This window comes from Desmodus rotundus, chromosome 10, assembly GCF_022682495.2.
Source record: "Desmodus rotundus isolate HL8 chromosome 10, HLdesRot8A.1, whole genome shotgun sequence".
Lineage (NCBI taxonomy): Eukaryota > Metazoa > Chordata > Mammalia > Chiroptera > Phyllostomidae > Desmodus > Desmodus rotundus.
The window spans coordinates 338,596-357,230 of NC_071396.1; the positions used below are offsets into that span (position 1 = coordinate 338,596).

At 59.9% G+C, this 18,635-nt stretch overlaps 1 protein-coding gene across 1 annotated transcript in view; it reads left to right on the forward strand.

Annotated features, from left to right (window-relative positions):
* The window catches only part of SYT2 (synaptotagmin 2), a 44,993-nt gene continuing 26,358 nt past the window's right edge, over positions 1-18,635 (forward strand). The window contains exon 1 of the mRNA XM_024576071.4: positions 1-112. The gene's annotated coding sequence lies outside the window, so the exon portion shown is untranslated. The remainder of the gene's footprint in view (positions 113-18,635) is intronic.

The window sequence follows — 18,635 nt, forward strand, 5'->3', positions numbered from 1 at the left end:
TTGGGGCCGGGCCGGCGCGGGGACTGGGCCGGGGACTGTGCCAGCGCGTCCGCGCCGCGCCTACTTCGCCCTCGCGTGGTGCCCAGGTCTCTCTGCTGCTTCGGCCGCTCCGGTGAGTCCGCACCCGGTCCGTGGCTCACCCCTGCCCCCCAAAGTTTCTCTTCCCGGCGGGCTTCTGTGCCCCAACTGAGGGGCGCGGCGTGGGGCCGGCTCTGGGCTGGTTGGTCGGGAAGTTGTGGCCGAGGGGACTTTGGACGCGTCCGGACAGAAGGTTCCTTCTAGGGACCCGGCTCCCCTGCGGGTTCGGGGAGGAAGAGGGGCGCACTCCTTCGGTCCCGGGATGAGCCGCAGGGCAGGGCACCCCCGGGGTCTTCTGCCCCCGCCTCAAACTTGGGTACCCCGGCCCCGTCGTCGAGGGAGGGCAGGGAGGGGCCCGGAGCCCCAGGAGGCAGAGCCGGGTCCTGGAGAGGTCGGGGTCGGCCGGCGGCGCGGAAAGGTGCGGGGACGGAGGACGTGGGCCCTCACCTCCCGGCAAATCTCATGACTCAGCAGGGCCGGGGCGTCCCGCGCCCCAGCCGCCTCCTCCAGCCGGCCCCCCACAGCCAGCAGACACCCACCCACCCTGGCCTGCTTCCCCGACCTTCCCTGTTCGCAGTCCCCTGTCAGGGCACAGGGTTTTCAACTAAAAATACAGGATTTATCCTCCAAGCCCTTTAACCCAGGCCCCTCATTTTTCCTCCCCCTTTTCACCCCCTCACCCTGCAGATGTCCCCGGGACACCGAAGCCCCTGGTGTGGGGGGGGCTGCCAACGCCCTCTCCCCTCTGCAGCAGGCCCTCTTCCCCTGGGGGGCGGTGAGAAGTGATCACCTCCAGGCCAGCAGGACGTCGGGGCTGGGGGGCTTGCGGAGGGGGAACTCTTCAGGATCTGGGTGCCAAGGAAGACAGGAAGGTGGGCTAGGGTCTGACCTGGAGGTGGAGGGCTCCCTCCCCTCCTCCCTCCGCAGACCTGGCTGGGAGTCTCCATGTGGGGGGCCGGTGGTCCTGAATCGACCCGCCCTGCCTTGGTGACCCAGGCACGTCGTCACAGGGGCAACGTGAGGGCCCCTTGCTGTCTCCTTGCCTGGGTCCAAGTCCAGCCCTCAGGGTACCGGAAACACCTCTGCGACCACCAGAGAGGCTGCAGAGAAGAGCCACACCCCCCACCCAAGGGCCAGGCCAGAGGGGGCCAGGTGTGGGGGCAAGGCAGCTCTGATGCTGTGGGGCGTGCCTGGCCCCACCTGTGTCCTGGGAGCTGTGGCCTGGGGCTGAGTCAGCGACAGGGGCCCACCCCACCACCCTGTGGCCAGGACTCTGTGTGCCCCTGGGAATGACCAGCACTAGCTCACCCCTCATCTCTGGCCTCTGGCCTCCGTGTGGCTTGCCTCTGCCCTGCCTGGCTCTTGGAGAGATCCCGGGCCTCATCCTCGGCGAAGCCCCTTGGGGCCTGGCTTTGTCTGGGAACCTCTTGGGCTTGGTCCTTACCCCCACTTCCTGTCATACCCAGGAGGAGCTGGGGCTTCTGGAGAGTGGAGGGGTGGGATGGGGTTGCAGAGGGTTGGCTCCACTCTGGTGTTACCTAGATGAGGTCCTCTGTCCCCAGGAGGAGGGACCCAGACTGCTCTGTTGAGTCACCTTTGTTCGGGGCTCAGGAGCTCTTTCTAGGCAACTTTGTGTTTTGAGGGGGGGGGCGGGGTGCAAACACAACTCTCACTCTTTCAGCTTTGTGGCTGCTGACAGGCCTGATGCCCACTGAGCAGGATGCAGGGAAGGGAAGGGTGTTGGTCAGTGTTGCTCTGCCCACAGAAAAGCTGGCATCCGGCTCGTCTCTCGACAGGGACTGGCCTCCTCCCCAGGCAGTGTGTGCGAGCTGAAGACATGTTGGGGCAGGGAGACCCTTTCTGGAGCTGGGTCTGGGTTCCTTTGATGTCCAGCCCCCAGGCAGGTGTGACAGGGCTGTCCTTGTCACTTTGGGGACCTGGGGCAGGTGGGCTTGGAGGACAGCCCTCCCCGAGCCAGTGCGCAGCAGCCCCAGGCACACCTGGCTGACTGGAGTGGCCCTTCTTCCTTCCCTGGGTTTTGTCCTGTTGCTGGGGTCTGCTCTCTTGCTCACAGAGTGGTGCAGCCTCTTGGAGAGTGGGCAGAGGGGCAGCAGGTGGCCTGTGAGAGGGTGTGGGAAGGCCAGTGAGCAAGGAGGGAGAGTGGGGGAGCTCTGCGGGCTGGAGGAATGGCTTGTCACCCCTCCCCAGCCCCCAGACAGCAACATCCTCAGGTCTCGAAGGCTGTGGATGGGTAGAAACGCTGTTTCAGTCACTTGGCAATTTGGTGTTTAGACTTTCCTGATTAGGGTCCAGCTGAAGCCATGTTTGCTTTTCTTGAGCCAGTTGCCCGGGGTGATGGGGGCTCTCTCAGAACTGGAATGATAGGCCAGAGGGAACAGCGGAGGTGTTTGCCTGGCGTGGGCAGCGGAGAGCTCTGCAGGCCACCGATGGCAGTGTGTGACTGTACTAATTCAGCAGTATTTATGTGCCAGGCTTGCCCTGGCTGTGCTGGGCAGGGGACATTCAGCCGGGGACAAAATGGACAGGGTTCCTGCCCTCACAGCACCGACGATCGAGTGACTCACAGGGAGCTGAACACAGAACGGCGCGAGGAAGCATCAGGAGAGCACGCAGGCGGCTCTGAGAGCGCAGGCTGGGTGGGCGGACCAGGTCTGCAGGAAGACAGCGGCCCCGCAGTCGAGGATGGCAGTGGACGCGCCTCCTGGCAGATGGGTGCACCCCGGTTCCCCAGGTTGGCCTTCTTTACTCTGGCGAAGAGCCGGCAGAGCAGGGCGCATCCCGGCCCTTGTGGTGCGGAAGGCCCGTGATGAACAGCAGTGTCAGAGAGGAACAGTCAAGTCTCAGACATGCTTCTAAGAGGCGGGAGAGACAGTCGCTGCCATGCCTGGGGCCTCTGGCTCTGCTGCCCACCCTGGCTTTGGGCAGGTTGTCCAGCCTCAGTCTTCCCACCTGCAGAGTGGAGACGCAATTCTCATCAGTGACGCAGGCTGTTCTTGGCGAGGAGGAAAGGAATGGAGCCCTGTGCAGAGGTTAGAGTGGTGACCAGCATACCCGGAAGTGACTGCGGTCCCCGTGAGGGGCCCTCCCCTGCCCACACGCAGGGCTCTCCTGGGTCCCCAGCTTCTGAAAGACTCACAGGAAGGAGCTGCTCTGACATCTTCAGTGGCTCTCCCGCATCTCACCTTCCGAACCCCAGGCCGTCCTTAGTGCCCAGAGAGCCATATCTTGCCAAAGCTTTACTCCCGGGAAGGCTCTGTCCCCGCAAATCCATTTTGTCCCTGGAACGGACAGTGCAGGGCAATAGCCCGAGTGACGGGTAAGCTCGGCTCCCAGTGGAGAGGACCCTGGACGGTCCTGTGCATCTGGACCGCAAGAGCCCTGGCTTCTAGCTTCCCCCGAAGAGGTCTGAACTTCAGCAAGGGGCCCACAGTTCTAGGGGAGGACACCCCGAGCACATGGGACACGGAGGTGACGAGCAGACTTCCTCCCCAGAGCACTTGCAGACTAGAACAGTGCCCACCTGTACCGTCTGTGGAACGTCCAGCTGAATGCTGGGCCTCCTGCCCGAGGAGCTTTTATGTCTTGGGGCTGTGTCCCTCAGTCACTGACCCGTTTCACAACAGAGGCCCAGAGAGGTGACGTGTGTGGCTTGTTCAAAATCTCACACAATCTCTTGCTCCCAGGCATGTTGGGGGCTTTCTAGGCCCCTGTGGCTGCTGGCCAGGACTTTCCCTCTGCAGCCAGCCTCCCTCCCAGCTCCTTCCCACCTTCCCACCGGCTCGTGGGCAGTGGGGGCCATGTGGTCAGGGGTGGTCGCCCATCGTGCTTTGAGCGAGAGCAGGAGGTGGTGGCTGACATCAGACAGCATATTTCACAGAATTGGACAGCGACCCTGCAGACATGCTTTGGCCCCAGGGTTGGGTGTCCTGGGGGTGCCCTCTTTGAATGGGCTGCAGGGGCTGCGGGGGCCGTGGGAGTGGGCCCAAGAAGGAAGGATAGTCCATTGCTATCAGGTTGAATCTGCCCCGCTCAGCAGCATGATCCCAGGGGGGCGCTGCTGGGTTTCAGGCTTCCTCTAAAGGGGGCCTTGAGGCAGGACAGAGAGGTCCTCGAAAGGCAGGGAAATGGGGTCCAGTTGGTGTCTGGCTGTTTCTCTGCTTCAGAGAGTTCAGGTTTGAGGAGCCTGGACCCGCCAGAGCCCGGCCCAGCATTCCCTCTGCTCTCCTCCCTCTTCTTCCTCTTCTGGTTCAGATGGGCTTTGCACAAGGGATTAAAGGGGCTCAGATCATCTCCCCCATTGGCCTGGGAGCCCCCGAGGGCAGGACCCCCCACCTAGCAGCTGGAGCCTGTGCAGGGTGGCCAGTGCAGGGTGGCTGGGCTCCCGGATGCACCTGCCTGGGCAGCCTCCCCACTCCTTTCCCTTTGCAGAGAACCTGGGGAGCCCTGGCCCCGTCATGGGACAGACTGGGACCAGGGTGGGATGGCGGATGGGCAGGGGTCAGGGATGCTCCCCGGAGGCATCTGTGGGGACGGGGAGGCCTCAGGCCTTGGAGAAGCCTGGCTGAGTTTCCCATAATTGGGTTGAGGTGGTGGCTCTGGAATGGGAATGTCGCAGTTAGAGGGGGAGTTCGCCCATTACTGTCTGGTTTCACCACAGTGTCAGAGTAGCTCTGAGTGTGGGGCTGGAGAGGTGGGCAAGGAAAGTGGATGGGGAGGGGCAGGAGGCCCTGAGACAGGATGGGTGGGCTGGGAGGAACTTAACCCTTCCACACCCAGGTAGACTGAACCCCTGACCTAACCCAGTACTCCCCATCAGAGAGGCCAGGGGCCCCTGAGGTGAGATCCCCTGCCAGGAGGCTCGGGCCTTCCTGGCAGGCCGCTTGACTTGGTTGGGGAAGTGGCAATAAGGCCAAGAGGCGGAGGCTGCAGGGGGAGGAAGGGCTGTTCTCCCTGCGTCCTGCTCAGCAAGGGTTCATCCATGTGCGTGCACACGTGTGTGTGTGTGTGTGTGTGTGTGTGTGTGTGGAGGGGAGGAGAGGATCCCGTGTACTTTCATCTCTCCCTTTCTTTTCTCTCCCCCCCCCCCAACTCCCACTTGTAGGTTCTGTTTCTTCTGAGGCAGGATGGGTGGCGCTGAGTTCAGGCCTCGGCAGGGCAGGCTCCTGTGAAACGACTCCTCCTCGATGTCGGATGGTGCTCTGGGCTCTGGGCTCTGGCCCCGCCCCCCACCCCAGGCACCAGCTGCTCCCCTCCCTGTTGACTCTGGTGGGACCAGCGGTCTTGCCTGTGTGGGGCATGTCCTTCTCCTCATGAAAAGGGATGGGGAAGCAGCCTTCCTGCTGGGTGCAGGGAGGAAGCCCCTCCTAAGATCTCAGTGAAGCTACTCAGCCTCATGCCTTCCTGCAGAGCAGGGGGCCTGTGGACTTGGTGCTGGAGGTGGTCCTCCCGGACCCTCCTGTCTTTCCTCTCCTGTGTTTGTTTGTGGAGAAGCATACTTAGCAAGCATGCAGTTGTTTGTCTCACCTCCCTGGGGCGGCCTGGCCCCGTTTCACTGTGTCACGGATCCCTCCCTGCGTCAACTGACAAGGACCGAGGTCACAGGCCTGGGGTCTGAGATTAGAGGCCAGAACCCTTGGGTTCTCCACCTGGAGAGAGGGGCCATCCGCTGCCTGCTGAAGAGTGGGCAGAGGACGAACAAGAACTGGGTGACACTTTCCGGGGTCCTTGGGGAAGCACGGGGGGCTGACACCCTCTGCACTGGGACCCCGGCAAGTTAGATGGTGGGGCTGTGTCTGGCGTGAGCGGGAAGTGCGGAGCTAATTGCGGGGAGGGGAGTGGAGTGGCTCCCTCCCAGTTTGACTCTCCCATGAGGAGGAAAAGGCATCACGTTAACAAGCTGCCCTGGTTCCAAATCAATCCTGGCATTGCAGGAGACGAAGGGGAAACTCAGCCGAGAAATTGGATTAGCTCTCTGGTGCTGGGAACCGCTGGCTGCTGTGGCGGCCACAGGAGGCAGGGAGCAGCGTGGGCTGCTCCTGAAGTCACAGTCTGCGACTCCTCAGGTCTCCTGCTGCCCCTGGGGCCAAGGCAGGGACAGAGCCAGGCCCCCACCACTGCAGGGGAAGGGGGTGCCCTCATGCTTCCCCTGGGGTGCCAACAGTGAGTGCGGAAGCCTGGGGAGCTGAGGTGGTGCTGAGGGTGGACAGGATCCCTTCCTTATAGCCACATTGCTTCTACTGTGCCCAGCACCATGTCCTCTCCCTACATACCCTTCCTGCCTCCCACCCCGTGTGTTTGAGGGTCAGTGTACACAGTCCAGGGGCCGCAGAGAAGCCAAGAACCAGGGGCAGCATTCTGGGCTCTGTCACTGGACAACTGCCTGTTGTAGTTAAGATTTCCCACCCTGACCTCCCAGACTGGGAAGCTCAGGCAGTCCGCACACCTCTTCTGTGGCTCCCGTGGCTCTGCCACTGAGAGAGTTTGGTCAGTGCGTTTCGGAGGACCAGCGGAGAGCAGGGCAGGGGGTTTTGGAGGACTGTGGAAGAGCCACCCTCAGATCAGGTCCGGTGTCTGTGCCGGCACCGCTGGACCAACGGGAACAACCTCTCAGCAATTCAGCGGCCACATGCCTGGTAATTGGTTGCCCTGGAACGTGGCCCCTTCCTGGCTCAGCCATCCTGGGCTGCCTACTACAGACTAGGAATGGGGAGAGGCCAGGACATAGCAAAAGATGGGAGTCCCCTGGACGAGAAGGGTCACCAAGCACTTTGTCCTTTCCTTAGGGACATCCCTGTAGAGCAGGAATTGGATCCCTGGTTCTTCACTCTCCCAGCCCCTTGGGTGGGGTTTCTCTCCCTCTGGGTCTTCCCCTCTGTGCCCAGAAGAGGCACCGAAGGCCGACCCTGGGCTTGATGGCTGGTGGTCAGGGGAGGACTCTGAGTTTGGAAGTGGAGAGGCCAGGGGGCAGTGTCCCTAGGGCAGGTTGGTACACTAATCTCCGAGTTTTGGGGCACAGACCTCTGGCTCTTAACAAACTAGACAGACTTCCCAAACAGCCCCCTCCCAGGGTTCCCCCAATGCCCTAATTTCTGAGAGAAGCTCCTTCTTGTTGGGGTGTGTGGCACCTAGGTGTGGGGAAGGGTCCCACCATCACATAAGTACACATAGGTGCTCTTGGCCAGTTGCCTGTGGGCAGTGGTCCCCCCCTCTTGTGTTCCTTGGAAATTGAGAATGAAAGTGAACCCGAGGCCTTATGTCCAGGTCAGAGGAGACTGGTCTGGTGACATGTAGTCTCCTTTCCCTGCCTACATGTCACTTCCAGGCCTGAGTCAGAACTACCCTAGTGTTGGGCTCAGGGGTGCAGCAGTTGTGTGGTCTGTTTGCAGACTCTGGACCTGTGGTTCCCCCAGACGGTGCTGCCGTGCCGATCCCGTGACAGCTGACACCTGTGATCAGAAGCTAATGCAGGCAAAGCCCCTGGGTGCGTCTGGTGGTTTGCACTGGAGGTGGTGTTGGCAGGGGCTGCGGAGCTCAGAGCAGGGGACACAGTGGGAACATGAATGAGACAGTGTGTCTGGGTCAAGGCCTTGCCCTAGTGACAGAGGTGGTGGAGGTGGGGGGAGAGGGAGAGAAAGGTGTGTAAGAAAGTATCTAGACTAATTAAATTCTTTCCCCAGCATGGAGTGCTCTCCTAAGGCAGGAGCTGCCTCATATACACCCACGGCAGCAGGATCCCCCCATGCCCCATGTGGTGCCCCAGGGTGTTTCCTGTCCTCAGCGTCGGAGCCAGGGTGAGAGGCTGGGACCCCGGGCCTTGCAGCCTCTCATTCCCTCCCATGGGCCGGCCCCCCTCTTATTCACACATGTATTCATTCGTGCCACGCGAATTCAGGAGCGGGCCCTGTCTGCCAGACTACAGCGGTGACAAAGACAGAGCGGACACCGTCCCCGCCCTCGTAACCCTTACAGTCTGAGGGAGGTAAGACATTAAACAAAAGGATCACACAATTGATTGCTTAATTACAATTATGATAATTTGTGTGAAGTAAAAGATTCTCAGTGCCCCAAGGATTTCCAACGGATCACCTAGCAGGGTGGGAATACTGGGTATGTGACCGCTATGATTCATGGTCAAGGGGGAGGTCACAGGCACTCCTGGGCTTTCCGTGTGATGTCAGGTCACTCCCAACACTAGCAGGTGTGTGTGGGGTGCACCTGTGTGGCAGAACACGTGGCAGGGAGAGCTCTGGGGTGAGGTGTGAGTTGGGAGGCAGAATCTGCCTCTAATTCCCCCAGGTGACCTTGAGCTTGTCACCTCCCCTCTATTTCTGTGCCTTCCTCTGTAAAGTGAGATTTGACCAGAAAGTTCTGGCAGTTCCTTCTCAGGGTCCCAGACACATCTTAGAGGTTTTCGAAGACCAAACTATAGTTTTTCCCCTGGAGACAAGGAAGGGGTTCAGGAACAGAGCTGGGAAGCCTCCACTCCCGGGATGCTCCTGAGAGCAGGGAGAGATGGAGAGCAAAGGGACCATGGCCCTTTGCTGTGGCAGGTGGAAGAGTGGGCATGGCAGGTAGAAGACGGCTACTGCCACCACCCTGAGGGTGTCACTGCAGCCGGGGTTGAAAACTGAAGCAAGCAGGGTTCGGATGGGTATGAGACAGAGCTCGACGTGTGGCATTGAGATGCTGGGTAAGTGACTGAAGGGATGAACAGAGTGTCAAACAGATGGCCCCGAAAGGCAGGGTGAGCTTTCAGAGGGAGTGTTGGTGGGGAAGGTGGGTGACCTTGGTCCCTCTCCTCATGGTGTCACTGATATCAGTGCCATCTGGAAGATGTCAAGTCCTCTTGGAAATTAGTTTTTGAGCATAAACTATCCCGAGTTCACATCTCTTGGTGACACATGGGGCTAACTGTGCAGCTGTTGCACTCTATCAAGTTGAGCCCGGTCACACCTTTGCTCTCTCGTCCTGCTGTAATATAAACATGGCTTCTGAGACGTGCATGAGTTGCGGGCAGTGGGATTGCTGGGGAGGCTGGGTTTGAGGGCTAAGGAAGGCCAGGGCATTTTGTGTTTCAGACCCAGAAACAAAGGCTGGCGGTGGGCTCTTTGAGGGCAAGGGGGGTTGGGCAGCCCCTGAGGTCTTCTTCCCAGGGACTCCACAGCAGCCCTATTACTAGAAATAGGGGGTGGACCAGATGCCCTCTCAGGGGTCCTTCATGTCCTTGGACTTTCTGTTGTTGTCACCCATGGCCATGAGCTCTCCGTGTGGAATGAGGCGTGGGGAGTGTTGACTTCCTGCGTGTGTGTCTACCTGCCGAGTACAAAAGACCCTTTGGGACCCTGCTCCCCACCCACTCGGCAAAAGACTCCCCACATCGTAGAAGTGTTTATAATGTCAGAAAGCCAATAGGGTTAGCCTCTAGCATGAAGGACTTCGGGTAGATGTGAAGAGAAATTTCTGAACTGTAAACATGGTTAGATATTGTGACAGGAGACCAAACAGGTGCTAAGACCTCCTTTAAAGAGAAGGAAATTCAGGGACAGGGTAGGTGTGAAAAAGGATAGACTGGTCACCAAGATTCCCTCCATCCAAGGGTTTATACCATGTGGGCGCAGATACGCTGGAGAGAGCCCCGCATGGTTGTCACAGTTTATTTGTACTCAGCAAGCACACTGCGGTGTGGGGGGTGGGAGGGGGGGAGAAGAGTAACGCCTCTTCGTAGGATCTTTCAAACTCACCCCACATTTTCTGAAGAGTCTGCTGTTATCCACATATCCTCCAAATTTGTTTTAGCCTTCCCTTCTGATGACTGCCTTTGCACTTCCCTCTTGGAATCAGGTGACCATGCTCAGTTCAAGAGGAGGAAGAGGAGAGGGACAGGGATGGTGCACTGTCTCCTTCCCCATGCTCTGGAACATTTGCCTGCGTGTTCTCTTGGAATTGGCCTCTACCCCTTTCTCTGAACACCTCACAGCACTCTTTAGATGCCGAAGGCCCTAACAATGCTTAGAAACGCAAACTGTGCTGCTCAGCACTAGAGATTCAGCACCACGGAGAGACCCCACCCTGCGGGGGTGGGGGGTGGGGGGGCAGAACACTGACTCTCAGAACCATGGACAGAGCCACCAGGCCTGAATTTCAGAACTGTGGACAGAACACAAAAGAGAAGACGGCACTGTGTTTCAGCACCACGGACAGGGGAAACCACATGACTGGGTACTGGATTTCAGCACCACGGGCAGGCTCCCCTCCCCCCCCCCGCCCCGCAAAGTTTTCTCTCAGCACCACGGACAGAGTCACCGAAAAGTCAGTAGCCAAGCCTAGGGGTTCAGCACCATGGACCAAAAATACTGGTGGAGGAACAGGGAAGATTGCAGCCTGGATTTCAGTACAATGGACAGAGTCCTAATAAAGGGCCCCAAAGAGTCAGACCTGTTGTCAACACCACGGACAGAGACATCTCTCCTGACGGCAGTCTGCAAAAAGTTGTGCCCTGGCTTTATTCAGAACCATGGACAGAGCCCTTCCCGGGGACGTTGTCCTGGATTTCAGCACCACGGACAAAAAACCTTGCCGAAGAGCCCGTGGCTGTGGTCCACACTTCAGAACCGCAGACAGCTGCCCTCCCTCTACATGCTTTTCAGCACCACGGACAGCTCCCATCCCCCGGCTTCCCTCTCAGTGGAGAGCCACCAGCTGAGCCCTGACTTTCCAATTTTGGAGACAGAGGCAGTGGTGAAGGGACAGCAGGGTTGCTACGTCCCTGGTAGCTGAAAACTACTTCCACCCTTTGCTGGCTGAGACCGTGGCCAAACTGCCTCCTCTCTCTGGGGCCCACTTCTCACTCTGTCAAATGAGGGGTGTGAGCTCCAAGCTCAGCGGCACTCTGAGCCTAAGTGTGTGCGACTGTCTTTCCCACGAGGCCTTTAGGCCGTTTGATGGGCACGGCCTGGTAGGGGGACAGCTTAGCTGGTAGGTGATAGGAGTTCAGGACCTCAGGTCCTGGAGTCTGGCTGGGGTCTTCCAAAGTCAGGGACTCACATCTCTCTGCAGCCTGATGAGAGGTTGAGAGTGGGGCCATGTCACAGGTAGGGTGTGTGCAGGAGGGCTGAGCCATAGTGGGAGCACCCTGGCTGGGTCAGAGAGTGGGCAGGGGCTGGAGGATCCCCAGACCTCTGAGGGTGGGGTGAGTGTGATGCTGGGAGAGGGGACTGAGTGCAGGCCTGGGTGACCACTTTTTACCTCAATAAGCTGGTAATTCAAGCCCTCCATGTGTCTCTCACCCAGAGGGAGGGACATTTGGCTGAAGCAGAAGGTGTCACTGTCACCCTTGGGGCATGGGAGGCAACTGAGGCTCCATGTACTGGGTGGGACCAATTGGAACCCTCCAGAGCTCACCTCACACCAAAGGGAGATGCCAGGTGATATTCAAGTTACCTCCTGTCTCACCTTCAGGTTCATCTTCCCTTAGAGATTCCAAGCATCTGCCTGCTGCCCTTGCTCCTCAGTCCCCCATTTCCCCAGATCTGCTCACCTGCTCTCCGTCCCCTGCCCCAAGGATGTCTTCTTCTGCAGCCCCAAGGACAGACTCAAACTGCCTTTCTCCTGACAAAGAGGGCCCGCGTGTTGAACAGGTGGTCGTGCCCACCCAAGAGAGGCGGGGTGGGTGATGGTGGCATCCCAGGCATGGTGGGTGCCATGGGGACACATCTTAGTGCTTTCCTGTGGCATCTGTCACACTGGCTGTTGACTGCCTACCCCGCCAGTGGGCAAAAGCAGTTCTCTGGAATGGAGTGGAGGCAGGGAGAGGTGGAGATGCCTGCTGTGGGCACGTGGGGCACAATGCTCTTATGGGGGGAGGGAACGCTGGGGGCTTAAACCTCTTGCACAGGGGTACCCACTGGTCAGGTCTGGTCGCCCAAACAGGGAGGCAGTTGTGGGGCACAAGGCCAGCCTGAGGGAGCAAGCTGGCTCCCCCAGCTTTACCACAGTGAGCCCAAGGCTTTGGTCTCCAAGACATTTAACCCTGCCTCTCATTTCTGACGAGGCCCAGGGAGCACAGGACCCGTGGAGATGAATTTGGATCCACCCTTAGGAAGATGCTTCTAACAGAGGAAGAACTCTTTCTGTTTGGGGTGTACACCTAGGGTCTCATTCCGTGGCTGGCACTTGGAAGATAATCAGGAAACACTTACAGAATGAATGTCCAGACACGTCATGGCCTCCCTCAGGAGACCTGAGCACCTTGTGCCTGGGCGTGTCCCCAGAGGCCAGGTAACCACTTACCTGTGTGTGATTGAAGGACATCTGTGGCACTGGGCTTGGCCTCGAGGGCCTTTTCTCTTCAGCTCTGGGAGCCCATGATTCCTGGCACCTCTTTTGAGGAAAGGTGACCTTCGTTTGGAGCTGGAGCTGGGCTGGCAGCGGGCATCTTTCTCAGGGACATGCGGCCCAGTGTGTTTTGCCACGTCTGCTACATCAACCTGCCACCAAATGTGCTTGTTGGATGGATAAAAGGAGCACGTCTGTTTCCCGTTCTTGGAAGGCGTCATTGCGAGGCCCCTGTGTTCCCGTGTGGCTTGGCCTGCGACCTGCCAGCCATCTGTTCCGTGGGGTGGCAGCCACCTGACTCTTACGGACACTTTTCGGAGTGGGGCACTCCGGCAGGCCCTAGGTATCGGGGGTGAGGGAGCCTCCTTCAGGGGCTGGAGGCAGTGTGGACGTGGGTCCGGCCGCAGCTGCGCCCGCTGCATCCCTGGCTCTGGCCCCGAGGGGATGAATAATTGATGGTGACTAATGGAGCGTTGCTCCGGATGAAATATTCAGCAGGGACCGTGGCGGGCTTGTGTGATCGGATGTTTCAGGCTGCCCTCCTGGTCAGGGTGGGACTCCTGGGTTTCCCTGACTCTCAGAATGGGGGTGGGGGGTCGGCCATCGAAGAGGGACTCTCACCCTTTGCAGCAGCATGGACGGACCTGGAGAGCATTGTGCGAAGTAAGCCCATCGGGGGAAGACGAGTGCCATGTGATCTCACTCCTGTGTGGAGTCCGATGAACAGAAAAGTGGAGACAGACTCAGATGTGGAGAACAGACTGACAGCTTTCAGAGGGGGGGGCCGGGGGGCTGGGCGGGCAAGGTAGAGGACTGAGCAAATCAAGTGCAGACACAGACAACACAGTAGCACAGTGTGCTGGAGGGAGAGGGGTGGCGGGAGGAGACTTGACTCGGGTGGTGAACGAGTGATGATGATGATGATGATGAAGAACAACCATGGATGGGGGTTATCCCAGAGACAAGTGGGGGTCGCGTAAGGGGCCTGTGGAGTAGCCTTCTCAGGTGGTATTTTGCAGGGGAGGGGGCAGGGGCTCATAGTTCTTTATTCTGGGGGTGCACTTGCCTTCTTTTGGGGGTGTTTACACTGCCCACCAGTCAGAATACTGGGGGGCTCCTAGGAGGGTCATGGGTAGACAGGCACAGCACACGCCCTGGGTGTCTTTGAGAGGGGCCTGTGTGATGCTGATGGTGGGCAGAGGGGGGAGCCCTTTTCCTCCTGGACGCTCCCTGTGCCCTGGGCTAAAAGCAGCCCGGGAGCCTGGTGCAGGGAGGAAGGAGGCTCCCAGGGGTTGACGACTTGCCTGAGGCCACGCAGCTAGTGAGCTGTGGAGCTGAGTTCTCCCAGAACCACCCCCAGCGTGCCTCCTCCACCCCTTCCCCACCACGACCCGGTGGGGATGATGTCACTGGGATCCCAGGATAGAATTACTGCTGCCAGCAGCCTGGGGCCCTGTGCCTTGAGAAGGCTGGCTCGTTCCCTAAGGGGAGCAGGGACAGCATGTGTGTTTGTGTGTGTGCTGTTCACCCTGGCATCTGTAGTGGTGTGCTCTGTACTTATGCTTAGGGGTCAGCACTAGCCTCCTCCCCTTCCCTGGGGAGTGGCCACGTCACCAGCCTGTCCTGGGGGCTCAGCAGCCAGGGGTGTTCTGGGAGCCAGATTCTGGGCCAGGATTCACTCTGGGGGCCAGTCTCCCAGTGGGTGGAGGGGTGCTTGCCTGGCTGAGCCCCCGCCTGTACCGGTGTGGCGTTGGCCCCCTTGGAGTGGCTCCTGGGAGCACCTCACCCTCCACAAAGTTCCAGACACAACTCAGACCGGCCTGATTGCCTCTGGGCCCCACTGTCCCTGTCTCCCGTGACCACCAGAGGTTGGGTGAGGGGCATCTGAGGACAGGGCTTCGTATGGACGACCTAACTCGGCCCATACCCACCAGTTCCGAAAGACCCCTAGAACCGTCCATACCCGTGTCCTCATCTCACCACTCCTGTCCTCAAGAGGTTCTCCCTGCAGTCTAGGCTGGAGCCGCCCGCTGCACAGACTCCTGGGTGGCCTGGTCTGCAGTTCTCCCCACAGGGCGTCCTGCGGGAGTGGGTCTGGGTGAGTAATGCTTGATGGGCAGAGAGGAAAATGTACCTCAGGGTTGTGGGTTTAGAGCCAAGTCCCTCTTCTAGCTCAACCCAGTCTCTCTCCAATAGCTGGGCTGACCCAGAAGACCAAGACTGAGGCCCGCCCCCCAGGCTGCCCCACCTCAGGCAGACCTGGCCATGTCCTCCAACCATGCACACGGGGGTGTCCTCGTGGAGGGCTGTTTGAAGCTTGCGCCAAGTCCTTGTAGTCACCGGCTGAGGCTGGGTGTTCAGGGAGCTGGGGCACATTGCATCAGCCCCTTTTACAGATGGGGAAAGTGAGGCCCAGAGAGCACGGCACAGAGGCTCTTGGGCCTGTCAGCGGTGGTTCTCTGCCCGCTTGTGCCCTGCAGTTCAGGAACCAGGTTTTGGGGTAACTTGTTTTTGGCTGCTTGGGGGACTGGGAGTGGGGAGCCCCTGCCTGGACTGTGTGACCTCTTTCTCAGGCCAGGGGGACCAGGCGGCAAGGCTCCACCTTCAGGAAGGAAACAGAGGAAAAGTGGCCTCGTTGTTTTCCTTGAGACCCTATCTGTCTGTCTGTCTCTCTGTCTGTCTGAGGTGCAGATGACAAGGAGCAAACAGGCTGAGACAGGAAGGTGGCAGAGATGACCTATGGGCCACAGAGCTGATGGGGACAGGGCCACGTCCCCAGACAGGTCCTCTGTTGTGGCTGTGCCTGTGCTCACCTCAGGGGCTCCCCGGCAACCCCCTGAGACCTCTGTGCACCTGTGCACTCGCGCCCGGGACTCTCAGAGACCATTTCCCAACAGCCTCACTGCCTGCCCCACCCTGGACGTGCAGGGAACACACCCTCAGTCATGTGAGCCCGTCTCCCAGCTAATGGAGCTGGAGCTGCACATCCATTTTCCCCGGAGCAGCGACAAGCAACAGGGAATTTGTCCTGGAATGTGCTTCTGTGTGGCTGGACATAAAACACCCAATGTATTTTACAGCAGACCGTTAGGAAGGAGCAAGCAGACTTCTCACCCAGCCCCCAGCTCTCAGGGGCGCGCACCCCGAACTTTCCCCCCCTATCTCTGGAGAGTGTGGCTCTCATCTTCTGTTTGTACTGTTCTCCCGAAGGCGGAAGAGTTGGGTTGTTTTGGAAACCGTGGCTGGTGGGTAACTGAATTCCCCTGGTTCCCATCAGCCCTTCCTGTCGGGTCCAGTTGGCTCTTGGCCCATGTGGGCGCTGGTCCCTGCACAGCCGTGCCAGTGTTCTGGCCTCATCGCTCACTCCAGAAACCAGAAGGGTCAGATCAGCCTGTGCCCACCCCAAGCCACACCCTGCTCCCACCTGCTCCCGGAGCCTTTTCTAGCTCCAGCCGCTCACCATGGCCACTTCCTCCCTGACCTGTGGCTCCTTCAGCCATTAGGTAAATGGTGACCCCTCCTGTCTGGTGACCCTCCTCTGCGTCCTCCTGTCTTCTTGCCAGGTAACTTCCTGCTTCATTGGGGCGCCTGTTTCCCTAGCACCTTGTAGAGCTAGGGAGGGGGCAGCCAGAGGCCAGGCCACTGGGTGACCTGTCGTGTTCCCATGTCCCCTGCCACCCTCTGTGTCAGGTCGCCTTCCCTGTGCCCCTACTGTGTGCCAGTTCCATGTCTGTGGCTGGAGAGGGTGCGGCAATGAGAGGTGCCTTCCCTCCCCGAGTTCAGTCTCTTTGGGGGGACCAGATGGGAACCCAGGGAGCCACAGACATGGTGTTAGAGCAAGTGTGGGCCGGGAAGGCCAGGTTGAGAGGCCAGGTTCATGGCCAGGCTGCGGTCGGAGGGCTCCACAGTCGGCTGGTTGAGGGGGCATCTGGGGAGCTCCATGTACCCCATTTCCGGGGGAGGCGGTGCTGGGAGATGGGAGCCCTTCCGCCTGCTGCCCACTCAGCTCTGGGGGAAAGGAGGCTGGGGATGGGGACAGCTGGTGCCACACCTTTGCCACTGCTGGGAGCAGTCATCTGAGTGGCTGTCCTCACCCCTGTGGTCCCTGTGCCCCTTACCAGAGTACAGCTCTGCCCACCCTGCTGCACCCCCTGCGGGGCGGCCCTTCAGAGGTCCTGGAGTTGGCTAGAAGACGTTGCCCGCCCCAGAGGTGGAAGGGCTTTCCGCGGGGCCTCTTAGGGACTTCCCTCGGCTCCTGAGTGCTCCTGTCTGGCCGGCGCCCGGACAAGTTAAGGACCCTGCTCTGGGGACGTCTGCTGTTAACTAGGACGAGACACCGGAGGGGAGGCGGGCGACTTGCAGCTGCCAGCTCGCTCGTGTTATTCCCTGGGCTCCCCGCTCCCCGAAGGGACTCTTCCCTCTCCCTCTGCCCTCTGCCGCCCCAGGCGGCCTGCAGGGTGAGCCCAGGGAATTCTTGGGGTCCGGCTGGGTGGTGGGGTGGGCCTGGAGGGTTGGGGGAAGCAAGGGACCAGGGACAGTGGGGGCTGTGTGTTTGTGTGTGTGTGTGTGTGTGCATGTGCGAGTGTGTATGTGTATGTCTGAGCGTGCGTGTGTGTGCCTGCCTGGGGCTGGTGTGCAGAGGACCTCACACCTCTCTCAGCGTCGGCAGGTCTGCACTACCCTGCCAGGGCCACCTGCATGTGGGTGAGGGGCTTGGACGAGCCCCAGGTTGGGGGCGCAGCGGTGGCTTCGGGCACCAGGGCGCGATGACGCAGCTGTAGTCGGGGCTTTTGTCTTACTGCTCAGACCCCTGTACTCCTCTGAAACCCAGGGGCTCGCGGGACCTGTGGGACCGGTCCCTCCACCTGCCCTTGCACCCTGCAGCTCCTTGGACAGGCCGACTGTGTGCGCTGCAGGCTGGTGCGGCTCCTTGGGGCGCTTCTCACATGGGCCAGGGTGGGGCCAAGGTGAGGAGAAAGGCAGATTCAGTGGCAGGAGGATCTGGGGTAACCCCTTTCTTGGGCGCCCTCCCCTCTCCTCCCCACCTTCCCGCCCCATCGGTTATAACCAGGTGCACATCAGCACCAACGGGCCCCGTGGGCCAGGAAGAGCCGCCACAAAGCTCCCTGGGCGGGTCCCATCGTGTGTCTCCGGGAGGCAGAGGCTGCGTGTTCTGGTTTCCTGTGTCAGCAACAGTTGTGTTATGGCCCACATTAGTGAGACTCCTCAGGATTTTCATGTTGGGTTTTGTGAAGCTCTATATTTAGCCAAAACGTTTGGAGCCCCAACTAAGTGGCGGCTCTGCTAGGTTCTGGGACAGAGCTGAGAGGCCAGGCCCTGCCTCCCATGAGCCCAGGTCCAGGGGACACTGACATGGGACACAGGACTCCAGGACTGTGAGAAGGATGGACATGCCAGCCGTGCCAAGGAAGGATGGGGGGCCACTCCTTGACCTGAGGGCACCCTGGGCAGAGGGAGAGGAGTGGCAGCCCTGAGGGCCCCTGGCCAGGCTGTGGGCCAGTGGGGGCTGCACTGGACGGTGAAGGGCTTGAACGCTGGGTGAGCGTGTGGAGCAGGGCATGATGTGAGCGGACCTGTGTGTTCGGAAGTTCAGTCCGGCAGAGACATGGCTCCTGGCTTGCAGGGAGCGGCGAGAAGGCAAGGAAGCCGTGAGGAGATAATTGTGGAATCTAGGTGAGGAAGGATGAGGGCCTGGTCCCCTGGGAGATAGAGTCTGTGCTGGAGAACTAATTAGGAACGGTGATGCACCGAACCGGGCAACCAATTACCGGCGGGGGCAGAGGATGGGGCTGGGTGGTCCCTGAGCCTCTGAACCAGGTGGCGAGTGTGCATGTGTGTGTGGATTTACAAGTGGGTAAACTTGAGTTTATCTGCAGATGGAAGGTCAGAGGTGGAAGGCAGGGGTGGGGGCACTGGCCTCACACAGGAGGAAGGGCAGCAGCGTCCTCGGGGCAGCCGGGCTCCTCCAGGCTGGGACAGTTCCCATCCAGCCTCCGGTCCCTAGCACGCTGAGGGGCACGTGGCCCCATAAGCGCGTGTTCCATGCAGGCAGTGGGGCTTGAGTGGCTCTCAGCTGCATCGGAGAAGGGCAGAGGCAGGCATTCCATGACCAGCAGGCGCCTGGCGGGCTTCAGGCTGGGCAAGGCCTCAGCCTTTGTCAGACCGGCCTGGGCAGCGAGTTG